Source organism: Pelophylax lessonae (assembly GCF_965119305.1).
Source record: "Pelophylax lessonae genome assembly, chromosome: 3".
Taxonomy (NCBI): Eukaryota; Metazoa; Chordata; class Amphibia; order Anura; family Ranidae; genus Pelophylax; species Pelophylax lessonae.
The window spans coordinates 361,107,763-361,122,446 of record NC_138770.1 but is presented as its reverse complement, the minus strand read 5'-3'; the positions used below and the strand labels follow the sequence as shown (position 1 = coordinate 361,122,446).

Sequence of the window (14,684 nt, the reverse complement as noted above, 5' to 3'; positions counted from 1 at the left end):
TAATGCTCATAACACTATTGGTCTATAACACCCACACCTCTAATGCAGGCCATACATGGGTCAATTTCCGAGCTAATTTTCTTTTTTTTTTTTGAAAATATTTTTTATTAAGGAATTAAACATACAAATAAAGAAAAACACGTGGCTTTTCAATGTAACAAGTACATGGCAGTACAACAAGTACATGACAAACATCAGAGTCAATTATACATAACAAGAATGGTTAAAATTCAATCTTTGGACCAAAAGTCCCAGTACTTAGTGAATTTTTGTAGCTGCGAATCATTAATGGCTAGAGATTTTTCAAACTGATAGTTAGTACGTAACAGTGAAATCACTTCAGATATGTTGGGCACCTCTGTAGATTTCCACCTCCTCAGAATTAGTGTTCTCGTGGCCAACAGGACATGTGAGGTCCATGGTCTGTACTTGTGAGGGAGGGTATCTATACCCAGGTGCAGGATGGCTAAAGCTGGGTTGGGTGTGATTATACATCCCGTGTATTTTGCTATATAACTGAACACTCGGTTCCACAGGCTGGTGAGAGACGGGCAGGACCACATCACATGAAATATTGTACCTACACAGGAGCATTCTCTCCAACAGAGTTGAGAGCCAATTTTCTTTTGAAAATCAGAAATTGTGTGCGTTTTGTGATCTGATGGTGCCACCGTTAATTTCAAAATTTGACAAACCAAGCCTTCAATTTCACCTCATGTTTATGGATAGGCACAGACCAAGGCTGTGGCGGACATTTTCAAAAGTCCAGACCTTAGTGAAGGACACCAAGGTACATTTCAAATTAAAACCTTAAAAAAACCCTCTGTCTACTCAATGGCCAAGTTTTACAAGTACAAATAGGTTTAAAATAACATTTATATAAAGACTGCTTTTGGTATACTGTTATAAAATGTTTAAAAGATTTTCAGATTTCATACTTTTTAAATTTTTCGGTTGTATTTCGACGCAGCAGCAGCATCAAAGTCCTTTGCAGACAGGAATGAAGTAGCAATATGCAAACAAGCGTCAAGATGAATCTAGAATCTGTGGGGACCCTTCTCTAAAGGGGATCTAGGTTGACCCTTCTCGAAATGGGGATCTATGGCATAGATCCCCCTTTAGAGTAGGGTCCCCATAGACCACCCTTTAGAGCAGGCCAGGGTCCCCATAGATCCCCCTTTAGAGCAGGGTCCCCATAAATCCCCCTTAAGAGCAGAGTCCCCATATATTCCCCTTTAGAGCAGGCCAGGGTCACCATAGATCCCTCTATGGATTTATGGGGACCCTGGCCTGCTCCAAAGGGGGGTCTATGGGGACCCTGCTCTGAAGGGGGGATTTTGCCATAAATCCAGCTTTAGAGCAGGGTCCCCATAGATCCCCCTTTAGATCAGGGTCCCCATAGATCCCCCTTTAGAGAAGGGTCAACCTAGATCCCCCTTTAGAGAAGGGTCCGCATACGGGAGGGTGGAAGACTGCATTTCGCACCCGATTCGGGCCTTTTGAATACCTGGTTATGCCCTTCGGACTATGCAATGCTCCTGCTACATTTCAACACTTTATCAATTACATTTTCCGGGACTATTTGGATCTTTGTGTCATTGTATACCTAGATGACATTCTGATCTTTTCTGCCTCTCTGGAGAATTATCGGTGTCAGGTCAGGAGTGTACTTTCCTGACTCAGACAGCATGGTCTGTATGCCAAACCCGATAAATGCGAGTTTGAACGTCAAGCATCCAATTCCTGGGCTTAATAATCTCCAGGAGGGTATAAGGATGGATCCCCAGAAAGTCTCATCTTGGACTGGCCAGCACCCACAGACAAAAAGGGTATACAGTGCTTTGTAGGGTTTGCAAATTTTTATCAAAAATTCTTTAAAGGATTTTCAGCCATCATCTCCCCCATCACACAACTAACCAGGCAGAGCAACCGGTTTCACTGGACCCCTGAGGCCCAGTCTGCCTTTGAAAGCCTGAAAATACTATTTACTTCTGCACTTGTATCAAGACACCCTGACCCAGCCCTGCCATATGTCCTGGAAGTGGATGTCTCAGAAACAGCAGTAGGGGCAGTGTTATCACAAAGACAAGGAGCCAAAGCTTTATCTTTATTACATCCGTTTTGCTTTCTTTTCACGTAAACTCTCGTTGGCAGAAAATAATTATGATGTCAGCAGACCGTGAACTTTTGGCAATTAAAGCTGCACTTGAGGAATGGAGGTATCGCCTGAAAGGGGCAGCTCACCCAATACTGATTTACACTGGCCACAAGAACCTGGAATATTGAAAGCTGAAAAATGCTTGAAACAACGCCAGGCCAGGTGGGCACTGTTTTTCCTCGATGTTTGCCTTTCACATTACTTACAGGCCTGGGTCAAAAAATACCAAACCAGACACACTCTCCAGCATGTTTGGCGATTCTGGGGAACCTTCTCCTTCTGACACTATACTGTCTTCTGGAAACTTTCAGCTGCTACAGGGGGATCTGCTGCCTCAAATCAAGTAGGCTTCCACTGGAGTTTCATCACCTCCTGGAATAACTTTACAAGTGAAAGATGGACTGTTATGGTGCAAAGCTAAAATCTTTGTACCAAAAAATTTGCGTCTTGCTGTTCTGTCATGACCATGCATTAGCTGGACATTTCAGCAAAACTACTGAGCTGACACAACATACTTTCTGGTGGCCTAATCTGGAAAGGGACTGTAAAAAGTATGTTGAGGCCTGCTCCATGTGTATTTGGAATAAAAGCAACAGGACCAAAGCATGGGGTATGCCTAAACCGCTACCGATTTCAGGCAGACCCTGGGAGAAGATATTGTAGAGAGTCCTCCGTCAGAGGGTTACACCACCATCTTTGTGGTTGTAGACTGGTTGACAAAGATGGCACACTTTGTACCCATGAAAGGCAAACCGTCAGCCTCGGAGACAGCACGAATATTCATTAAAGAAATAGTAAGGCTCCATGGGATTCCTGGTAACATTGTGTCCAATCGCAGGGTCCAATTCACCTCCAGATTTTGGAGGATGCTGTGTGAAACCTTGAAGGTTGAGTTGTCATTCTCCTCAGCTTATCATCCACAAACTAATAGTCAGACTGAAAGAACCAATCAGACCTTGGAGCAATACTTACATTGTTTTTCCTCTTTTTCTCAAGATGACTGGGTGTCATTACCGTTAGCTGAATTTGCTTATAACAACTCAAATCATTCTGCTACTAAGCAATCTCTGTTTTTTGCCAACTATGGATTTTAGCCATCCTTCTTGCTTAACACTATCCCTGAGTGCACAGTTCCTGCTGTTCAACATACAGTGGCTTTCTTCAGTTCCAATAACAAATTGTTACAGGAAGCAATGGCCAAGGCACAGGAGGATAATAAGAGGATCTTTGACAAAAAAAGATGGGGAGAGTTAATCCTGGAACCTGGTTATCAGGTATGGTTATCTACAACAAACTTAAAGCTGGCCTGTTCTTCAAGGATACTTGGATCTAAATATATATGGCAAATTCCCGTGAAAAGGAGGATCAATGATTTTGCTTATGAATTAACGTTGCCAGGTTCCTTCAAGGTTCTTCCCATCTTTCATGTAATATTACTGAAGCCTGCAAATCCAGATACTTTTTCTAACCGAAATACTGGTCCACCTGAGCAAGTAGTAGTTAATGGGAAAGAGGAATATGAAGTTGAAGAAATTCTGGAATTTAAAAAAAGAAGGAAACAAATTCAGTACCTGATTAAATGGAAGGGGTATGGCCCTGAAGACAACTCATGGGAGCCTGAAAACTATACCCATGCCAAGAGACTTATTCAAGCATTCCGTCGTGCCCACCCAGAGAAGATGTTCCGTTTGGGCAACCCGGAGGCTGCCCATTGGGAGGGGGTAATGTCAGGAAGGACATTCCAGTAGACAGAATCTAGACTGCTTCCTGTGCATAGGCTAATCCGTATTCCTGTTCTTGCTAATAGAAATTGTGCAATTGCTCGCGCACGCGGGCATGCACATGTTCGTGCGCATGCGTGAATGTCTATTGCTCACGTGCGTGCATCTGTTGCTCGCAGTGGCTCCAAGGGGGCAATTTAAACTGAGCCTGTGCTGTGCTTCAGTGCTGTCTTGTCTACAGCGTTCCTGTGCACACCTGCTACCTGTAAATCTGCATCTGACTACTGTCACCGACCCGGCTTGTCTTGACTTCTCCTGAACTCTGCCTGCATTGATCTCAGCTTGCCTTTGACCATGCTTCTGCCTACACATCTGCACCTGATCCATCTGCCTGTGTATGACCTTGTCTGACTCTGCTCCTGTCTCTACTGCTGCTGGACTGCCTGCTGCTAGCCCCTGCCTATGTGCCACTGGTGTCCATCCAGCATTCCTGCTCTGCTGCGATCTACTGACAGCCTCAGCCTGCTCCTGCTCCTGCTCAGTGGTGTACATACGGCACTCCTGCTCCACTGCAGTCCACAGACAGTCTTCCCCTGCTTGATCCCGACAGTTCGTCCAACCCAGCTGCAATCAAGACCAATAGACACTCGTACCACTCTGCACTTCTGTGCTACCTGTCTGCTCTATTAGGGGCCCTGAGTCAGAGGTGTAAAAAAGGCCTTCCTCATCAAATTAGGCTCTTCCATCAGTTATGTGACAGCCTCCTACTATTTAATTCTGTATCTCTAGGGAAAAAGTGGGGAAGAATAAGACCTTCTGTCATTGTTTGTATTTAAGTCCCTATTGGGAAATGTACCCCTCTGTTACTGCTGGTGGCCATTGTCACTGAAACAGAAAGTAAGGGTATAGCCACAATTTTAGTTTTGTCCCCAGAACAAGAGGTACAGGTAAGTCTTCTAACCTGAACACTTCCTCTGGGAGCAATTCTCTAAGAAGAGAATTCCTCTCACTTTGGGATATTTACACTAACTAAAACAGAAAGCTAAGGAAAATTTCCCCAATAGTACACAGAGTGCAAAAAAGGAAGTTTTAGCCTCTTCCTACTCATTTAGAAAAAAAAAAAAAGTTTTGACTAAACATACACTGTATTTCTGGTCTAGAATACAAATCGCACTCAAGTGATTCAAAATAGGAACAAGACCTTTGCCTCGCTAAATCACAGAAGAATGATTTTACTGCTTTGTCCCTGCTGGGATTTTCCCTCCCATTGTCACCAGGATTAAAAGTGAGGGAAAATCTTACATTTTGAGGTGGCCAGAACTGAAAATAGAAGGAAAATCTCTTGTCTTGAGCCCACGTTCACATTGGTCCGATTTAACATGTGATTTGACATGTGCTGTTCCATTTTTGCAGTCAGATTTGGTAACCATATGTTTTTTATGTGTTCCCGTTCACACAGAATACCTAAACATATTTTTTCAGAAATATTTTTTTCTACCTTTCTTGTTGTTTCTTTGAAGCAGGTTTATACAGGACTACCAGCCATTCTGAACTATTTCAAGTGGGGACAGACTGAGATAAAGTTTAATAAAAATAAAATAGACTACCCAAGCCTTGAGATCTTTATCCCTTTGTTAGGACAGCCAGTGTTAAAGCGGAGTTCCACCCTGGAATTTTTTTTTTTTTTTTTAAATACCCCCGGGACAGTCAGGGCTAGTGCATTCCACAATGGCTAGCCTCTGATCTGTCCCGGGTTGCACTTACCTGTTAGGACAAATACTTACCTTGAAAAGGTCTTGTCCAGTGCTGCCATCTCAGGTGTGGGCAGCTTGAAGCCAGCGAGATCCTCTTCCGCCTTCTACGGTCCCACGATGCCCTGCGCCGGCCCTGCCGTCACTTCCCGGTCGCGCGCGTCATCCCTCCACAGCTTCTGGGCATGCCCAGAAGCATTTTAGAAGGGGATGACGCGCGCGCTCCGGAACTGACGTCGGGGCCGGTGCAGGCGCAATGATTCCTGGGAGCGATGACGTTCAGCTCCCAGGAATCATTGCAGAGCCAGGAAGTGACGACAGGCCACGGCCGAGGAAGGAGGAAGAAGGAAGTAAGGTAAGTATATTTTCTTCGCTACGAGGTAAGTAAAAAAAAAAAAATGCGATTATCCATTTCTTTTTCAGGTGACCCGGAGCGAGAAGATGGAGGTAAGTATAAAATTAGGGTGGAACTCCACTTTGAACTCCAGTTTTCAACTGTTTCCTAATAAAGATATGCCAGCACTGTACAGGTAGGGGTAATTCAATTATACATAACCCTCCAGTCCCCTCCTTAAGGACCCACTCTGGTTTAAAACCAGTGGAATAAAATGGTGGCAGTTGCAACTTTTTCTGTCAATCAATAATTGCACTACTGCTTATCAAATCCATAATTTCAGTTAAAAAAATATAAAATATGAGGTTGCATCGAGTATATAAATACTGAATATATATTAAGCCTCAAAATTGCACACACCTTTGAAACCGCAAGCAAATGCAGTACCCAACATAGTTCTTTTAGGTGACACTTTAAAAGCCTTCACAGCTCATTAATTTAGCCATGATTTAAAAGAAAACCATGAATGAGGTTCCTAGAATTATTGTTCAAAGCATATATTGTCATCACACCTTAGATCTTCAAGATAATATCTGAAAGTCATCTCACTATGGAAAATTGGGGTGTTCCTTCATACCTCAGAGGACTTGTCTTCAGGTTTGGGGGGATTTTGGAGCTCAGAGTTTGGGTTTGCCCTGAGCTGATTGTTGGTCTTGGTGTTTAAAGCCAAGAAGTATTAAAAGGACCTCTTCTTGGCCTCAAAGGGGGTGGGGGTGGGGGGGGGGGTAAGTAAGGCTTCTCAGCTTTAAGCTTAGACTTTGTCTGCTGGGTAAATGAGTATTCTTACCCCAAGTGACGTCCTTGATGAGGTGATGATGTTCAATGTGTTCAATGCAACTCCAAAGTGCAGTTGAAGGGCATGTGCAGGAGACGCTTTTTAAATGCCTGCTCCACAGACCACCAGTTCATTTCAAGGAGTGAAATTTCCTGACAACACAGCTCTCCATTTGGATCAGAGACACAGTGTTTCCCACCGCTGGTTGGCTGGAACTTCCACCTGCAGCTATCTTTACTCCCAGGAGGCATCTCACTGGACATTATGGATTCATTGATATGCCTGTTTTTCACTTCCACCTTGTAAGTGTTTTTAACTCTTTCTTGTCATTAAAGTGTTTTATTACTTCACCTAGAAGTGCCTTCTTCTCTGCTTTGTTTCACCAGTTCATTTCAACTAAAGGGTTCTGGATAATAATAGGAAATAGAACAGATTCACACAACACCCCCTTATAGCATAAGGCTGTACTCATGCAGCTCCTTCATATTATTTTCTGTTTTAGTTAATGACTGTGTTTCAACCTCCATATGAAATTGATGATCATTGACACCTGCCTCGTATAATGGGTTAATCATAAACCTGACTCTAATCCTACAAAATCCCTGACAAAATGTACAAATGTAAAAATGCATGCATGCGGGTTTGAAGCCAAAGGGTACTAGTCACACTATTGATTATTGCAAACAACTAAAAAATATATTTTTGAAGGCATTCTTAGAGCATTTCTTCACACCAGTCTTAAACTTTTGCACAGTCCTGTATATTTTAACATTTCAAGCAAGCATGTGTTGCTCACAAAATACACAATTTAAATGTGTTTGCTAAATTAGTATTAATATTTCCAAAAATGTGCCTCTGCTCTGTGAGCTGTGATATTACCGTTCAAGTCATATAAAACATGTGATCTTTCTTATCTTCAAACCATCCGGTGACCATTTGTGCATGAACACAGTAAAACATCACAAGAACATAGCAGTACTTTTTACTTCTACTCCTACTTTAAATAATGATTTCTTCAAAAGAAAACAGCACTTTAAAAAATCTCTGGAAAAGTAGTTGACCTGCATGGCACCCCTAACCTAGGTGTGAATGGAAGAACACTGTGCTGTGGTATGCTCACATAACAACAGACAAGACCCATGTACAGTGAAAGCTAAAGACATTAGCAGATATATGTAAGCACTGACATGTCAACAGATGGACCTGACACCAGAAGGCTTAGTGGTCTTTACTTCCCTATGGAACTTGTGATATGGTACTGATGTGTGATGTCCCCTGTTGTCCTTTAAACGAGTCTATATAAAGAGCAAGGTAATAATATATATATATATATATATATATATATATATATATATATATATATATATATATATATATATATATATAAATATATATATATATATTTATACATACACATACAGTATATCACAATCAGGTTCAATGTTAGCAGGCTTATAATGTAAAGCAATTTAAAGAGCATAGTTCAGTACACAATCCAAAGTTGTTTTATCTTAACTCATATTACATTTTCAAATTACATATAAATGGTAATTTGCCCTATATTTAAACAGAACCCATCAATATATATGGGAATGGCCAGTGCTGACATGACTTTGTGGTGCATGCTCCAGGGCTGTGGTCATCATTTTTACTTCAGTACCTGGAGAATCACTGACCTGGGACAAGCATGTGCATGCATGTTCTGCATCAATGAACTACAAGAACAACAGGATAGCAGGATAATTTGCACCTTCAATGCAAGCCATCAATGACATATCCAATTTTCCAGTCCTGATTGCTGACAGACTCCTTTGAAGCCTATTAGTTTTGACCTTTACAAAGAGTGATTTCTGCAATTTTAGTTATTCATTCATATAGAGCCAACATATTCTGTAGGAAATTACAGAGTACATGGAACTACTCTGCTATATCAGAAAACCTTTCTATTAAGTCAAAGAAACAATCCAGCAGAGCCAATCACCAAGGTCAATGATGGACAAAAGATGTACTAACATATTTGGACTATAGAAGGAAAGAGGAGCACTCTAAGCAAAACCCAAACAGAAGGGAATGTAGAAACTATTTACAAATTCAAACTGGCCGGAGTTGAACCCATCACAACCTTCTGCTACAAAGTCACAGGCCTGCTTTCCATAAAGCCACTGTGCAATTACTAAATAAACAAGCATTCCTATCTTTTTTTGTAGGAACACCAGTTTTTTCAATTATGTGCTGTGCTGTATGTTGCAGTACAGTTGTCTACAGCCAGTGTTAAAGGGGAAAGGGATGAGGTTTTACAAAAGGAATAAAATGTCACTAGCTTGAGGGTGTTTAGTGACATTTTTCAGAACATGGTTCCATACCTCCCAACATTTGAACTTCGGAATGAGGGACACTGAAAGAGGAACCAAACCTGTGCAGCTGCAAACTGTGGGTGTGGCCAATCACTTAGCAGTGGGAGGGGCTTAAGGGATAGGGTAAACAAAACCCAGACTTCCTAGTACTCATAAAATATGCTTTGATTGCTCAGCCTACCTTAAAGAAGAACTTCATTAAAATAGTCAGAGACTGCATAGCAACCAGCAACTGTTGAGACAATGAAGACTTTAGTGAGAAGTATATAATGTACAGTATTGCGTATATAGTGCAGGAGAGTGTAATGTACAAAATGCAGGAGACAGGAGTATGTAATGTACAGAATGCAGGAGACAGGAGTATGTAATGTACAGAATGCAGGGGTCGGACTCTGCACTATCCACCCCCCCAGCTCTATACACCCCAAATGCCCACCCAGCTCCATCCACCCAAAATGCCCCCAGCAGCTCTATCCACCTCAAATGCCCACCCTAGCTCCATCCACCCCAAATGCCCACCCTAGCACTATCTATCCAAAACACCCATCCAACCTCCAAACACTCCAAATGCCCACCCCAGCTCCATCCACCCCCCCATCCAGCTCCATTCACTCCATATGCCCACCCCAGCTCCATCCACCCCAAATGCCCCCCAGCTCCATCCAACCCAAATGCCCCCAGCTCCATCCACCCCAAACGCCCACCCCAGCTTCTTCCACCCCCCATCCACCCCAAATGCCCCCCGCAGCTCTATCCACCCCAAATGCCCCCCAGTTCCATCCACCCCCATGGCCCCCTAGCTCCATCCACCTCAAATGCTCCCCCAAGCTCCATCCAGCCCCCATGCTCCCCCTCAGCTCCATCTACCCCAAATGCCCCCCAGCTCCATCAACCCCCCATGCCCCCCAGCTCCATCCACCCCCAAATGCCCCACCCTCAGCTCCATCTACCCCTCATGCCCCCCCTCAGCTCCATCTACCCCTCATCTCCATCTAACCCCCCATGCCCCCTCTCATCTCCATCTAACTCTCCAGCTCCATCTACCCCCATGCCCCCCTCAGCTCCATCTACCCCCCATGCCCCCCTCAGCTCCATCTACCCCCCCATGCCCCCCTCAGCTCCATCTACCCCCCATGCCCCCCCTCAGCTCCATCTAACCCCCATGCCCCCCCTCATCTCCATCTAACCCCCCATGCCCCCTCTCAGCTCCATCTAACTCTCCAGCTCCATCTACCCCCCATGCCCCCACTCAGCTCCATTTACCCCCCCCCCCCAGCAAGTAAGTATAGTAGTTAAAATCAGACCTCAGATCAGCCGCGTCTTGCAGAGTGGTGTGCTGCTCCCCGCCTCCTCCTCTGTGTACATGAAAACACAGGAAGGAGGAGGGGCAGGTTCAGTGCACTCCACTCTGCACTGTGTCAGAGGCAGCCGGGGACTGAGACCGGCCGACTGACGTGTTGCTCGCGGCATGCAGGAACCAAGCCACCCGCGCTGCCGTGAGCATTCCGGGACTCTGCCCTGATTCGCCGGGATCGCGGGACACGGACCATTTTCCGGGTCGATCCCGGCAAATCCGGGACGGTTGGGAGGTATGTGGTTCAGTTGTGCCACTGGGAAGACAATAAATGGTTGCTTTTCATGCTGTATCATCCTGGACATGGCATGCAATAACTTCATGGGAAACTATATTCGTTTAAAGGCAAGTTTTAATATCTACAGGTTTATTGACCAATCTTATATATATATATATATTTAATAATAATATATTTTTCTATTGCTTGCATAAATATTTATTTTAAATTAAACATTTGGTAAAGGTGCTTCTATGACATTGAGTTTGCAGATTAGGTCGGTTTTTTAATCGCCCAGTACTGCCTTTTCTTATTGACTACCTGCAACTAAAAATCATTATGGGTTCTTGAAAATGTTAACTTCTAAGGCATAAGGTTGAGAAGTGTGGAAAGAGGAGTGTTTGCTTCCCCATTAGCAATCCCAGTTGGGCACAGAAAAAGAATAGACAGAGTATGGTACCTCTCAATGATTACTGGATAGTTGTAGATTACTGTGTATCTGGAGTATTATATTACTTGTAAACTATGATTTTTTGTGTATTTGAATCCTTGCATATCAGCACTCACTGGCAATTGGATAAGGGATATGTTTACAAGTTTGCCAAGAAGAAGGTAGCAACCCAAAAACAGTGAAAATCTAAAATGATAAATGCACCCCGTTTTCTACTTGACTGTAAGCTTATTGTATATGAGGTATGCACAGATAAACAGACATCAATAGAACAGAAACCGTGACGCATTTTTCACAAAGAACCTTAATCATAAGGTTGTGGTTCATGGTCCTTACGAATAAGCACTTAGTCAAACTCATATACAATAAACCTACGTTTAAGCAGACAATTCGACGGATCTTATTTGTACATGTTGGGACCAGGCAAGGTGTCAGAGCTGCAGTTTCTCATGCTTCTATGGTATGCATAGCAGTCTCCCAGCAACAAGGACATTTGTGTTTATGTATTGTATGATTCTTGACCCACAGAGGTTGATTTACTAAAACTGGAGAATGCAAAATCTGGTGCAGCTCTGCTTAGTAACCAATCAGCTTCCAGGCTTATTTTGTCAAAGCTTAATTGAAAAAGCTGAAGTTAAAGGTTAATTGGTTACCATTCGCAACTGCACCAGATTTTGTACTCTCCAGTTTTAGTAAAAAAAACCCACAGACAAATGTTTAGCACTGTGGTAAACTCTGGGAGCACATCCGCTAAGCTTGCATGCAGCTAAGAAAGATTCTACTGTACTTTGATCATCCATTGATTTTAAATGGATTGATTTAGTAAAGGTAAATAGACTATTCACTTTGCGAGGGAAGTTGCTCTTTACAAGGGAACTTTCCCCAATCCTTACTGAATGAGGTGAATCTCTGCTGACTTCCTTTATGCAATTAAAAAAAAAAAATAGTTTTAACTTTCTCCCATCCGCGCTACAGCCTATATACGGCTGCAGCGCGGACTCGAATTTTCGGGAGGCCGTTTTTAAATGGCCTCCAGTGACACGCCCCCCGCGCGCTCCCGCATCGGGAAGAATCTGTGTCGGCCATGTCCCTTGGACACGGCCGATCACAGATCGTGGTGAATGGCCAATCACAGCGGCCATTCACCACGTGATCAAGCCGTCCAATGAGAGATGATCTCATATGTAAACATATGAGATCATCTCTCATCGCCGGCGCTCCTTCCTCACACAGACACTGCAGTGTGAGGAAGGAGGGGAGCCTCACAGCGCCGGGGACACAGAGAAATGTAATCAGGGCACTGATCACCAGTGCCCTGATTACTAAAGGTAAAAAAACCAAACACATTGCCCCCCCATCAGTGCCCACAGTGCCCGCCATCAGTGCCCCCATTAATGCCCACAATCAGTGCCCATAGTGCTGCCAGTCAGTGCCCATCAGTGCCTGCTCATCTAGGCACTGATGAGCACTGACTGGCAGCACTATGGGCACTGAGTGTGGGCACTGATGGTGCTGCCCATCAGTGCTCATCAGTGCCGCCCATTAGTGCTCATCAGTGCCACCCGTCAGTGTCCATCAGTGCCATCCGCCAGTGCCCATCAGTGCCGCCCGTCAGTGCCGCCTCTCAGTGCCACCTCTCAGTGCCCAGCAGTGCCACCTCTCAGTGCCCAGCAGTGCCGCCTATCAGTGCCGCCTATCAGTGCCGCCTATCAGTGCCGCCTATCAGTGCTCATCAGTGCGGCATATTAGTACCTCCTCATCAGTGCCCATAAGTGCCACCTCATCAGTGCCCATAAGTGCCACCTCATCAGTGCCCATAAGTGCCACCTCATCAGTGCCCATCAGTGCAGCCTATCAGTGCCCATCAGTGCAGCCTCATCAGCGCACATCAGTGAGGGAGAAAAATTTATTTTCAAAATTTACTCGCAGAAAATAAGAAAAACTTTTTTTTTTTTTCAAAATTTTCTGTCTTTTTTCTTTTTTTTTTGTAAAAAATAAAAAACCCAGAGGTGATTAAATACCACCAAAAGAAAGCTGTTTGTGTGAAAAAAATGATAAAAATTTCATATGGGTACAGTGTAGCATGACCGCGCAATTGTCATTCAAAGTGTGCGAGCGCTGAAAGCTGAAAATTTGCCTGGATGGGAAGGGTGTTTAAGTGCACAGTAGGCAAGTGGTTAAAATGTAAGGTTTTTTTTTTTATTTTTTTTTTTAACTTTCCTTTCACGTGATTGGGTATTCTTTGCAGAGAGAAATTTCACCGCATTCACTAAGCTCTGGGCAAAATTCCCTTGCAATGTGTAACTTCCTTTGCAAAGTGAACAGCCTGTTTGTCCTTGGTACATTAACCCAAATGAGTATCCTATTTACCTCCAGTATATTTAGCACATTCAGTGACTTATTTATGCATACGCTCCTTTGACATTTCTGAGCAGGGAAATAGAGTCTAAATAGGGAAAATCCATAAACAGTAAATACTTTCCCATAATAATAAATGGTACAGCGATGAGAATACTTGAAAATAAATACACAATAATAATGTAGTTTATCATTTTTAATATTTAAAAAAATCGTACAAAATGTAATAAAATAAATATATTTCTCTTTGTAGACTATTATACAATTTTATATTAAAATGCTATTTGTTTGTTTATACCATAGTAAACTGATTATCACTGATGAAGCTGAAAATGTTTTTGAATTAACATGTAAACTGTGAAATCATGTTTTAAGACCTATTCTGCGAAGTAGTGTCAGGAGTAAAGTGGGGTACACACTAGTAGAAAATCTGCCGATAATTCCCGTCCGAGGTAAAATCGTACGATTTTCGGCTAGTGTGTACACAACTTTCAGCAGCTGATGCCGACATTTTCAACGAAAAAAAACGGAGGGATAAACACCAAAATTTTTATCGTCTGTCCCCAGACGACCAATTTTCGTTTAATGTGTATGCAGTACGTCCGCGAAAAATTGGATAAGAAAGACTGCGCATGATTTGAAGTTGCTGACGACCCGGGAGTCTAGGAACAAATGTCGCAAAAAAAAAAAAAAAAACGGACGAGAAATTTTGTGAACATTTATGCACTGTCAACTAAAAACGGTTATGAACGCTGAGCAAGAGAGAAGATAAATACATGATACTGTATTTTTTACTATACAGTATAAACTTTACATTTCTGGACTATTAAACCAAGTAGATGTGGTAAGTGTGGTAGCCCATAGCATCCAATCCCATTTTGCTTTTTTGGTTATCACAGCATGAACATCATTAAAGAAGAGAAAAGATATTTTGCTTTGACTATACTTTTCTAGCTCATTCTATATGCAGCATGTAGCTTTGTTTGGCTTTGGGTTTGTGTATGATAGTATTGTACACTGTACAAACCATTTCATTATAACATCTGCTATTTGCAGATATAATATAATTTATCGATTAGCTTCCCTATTACATTTCCCATCTAACATGCACCAATTACACTCATGTTGCCAGGTTAAGACGTTTTTTTTTT

General features: G+C 42.9%; 1 pseudogene across 1 annotated transcript in view; it reads left to right on the top strand.

Annotated features, from left to right (window-relative positions):
* The first annotated feature begins 601 nt into the window (after positions 1-601).
* LOC309550838 (ras-related protein Rab-14-like) overlaps positions 602-14,684 on the top strand; it is a 296,391-nt pseudogene continuing 282,308 nt past the window's right edge. The window contains exon 1 of the transcript XR_014226182.1: positions 602-607. The product of XR_014226182.1 is annotated as a ras-related protein Rab-14-like (transcript). The remainder of the gene's footprint in view (positions 608-14,684) is intronic.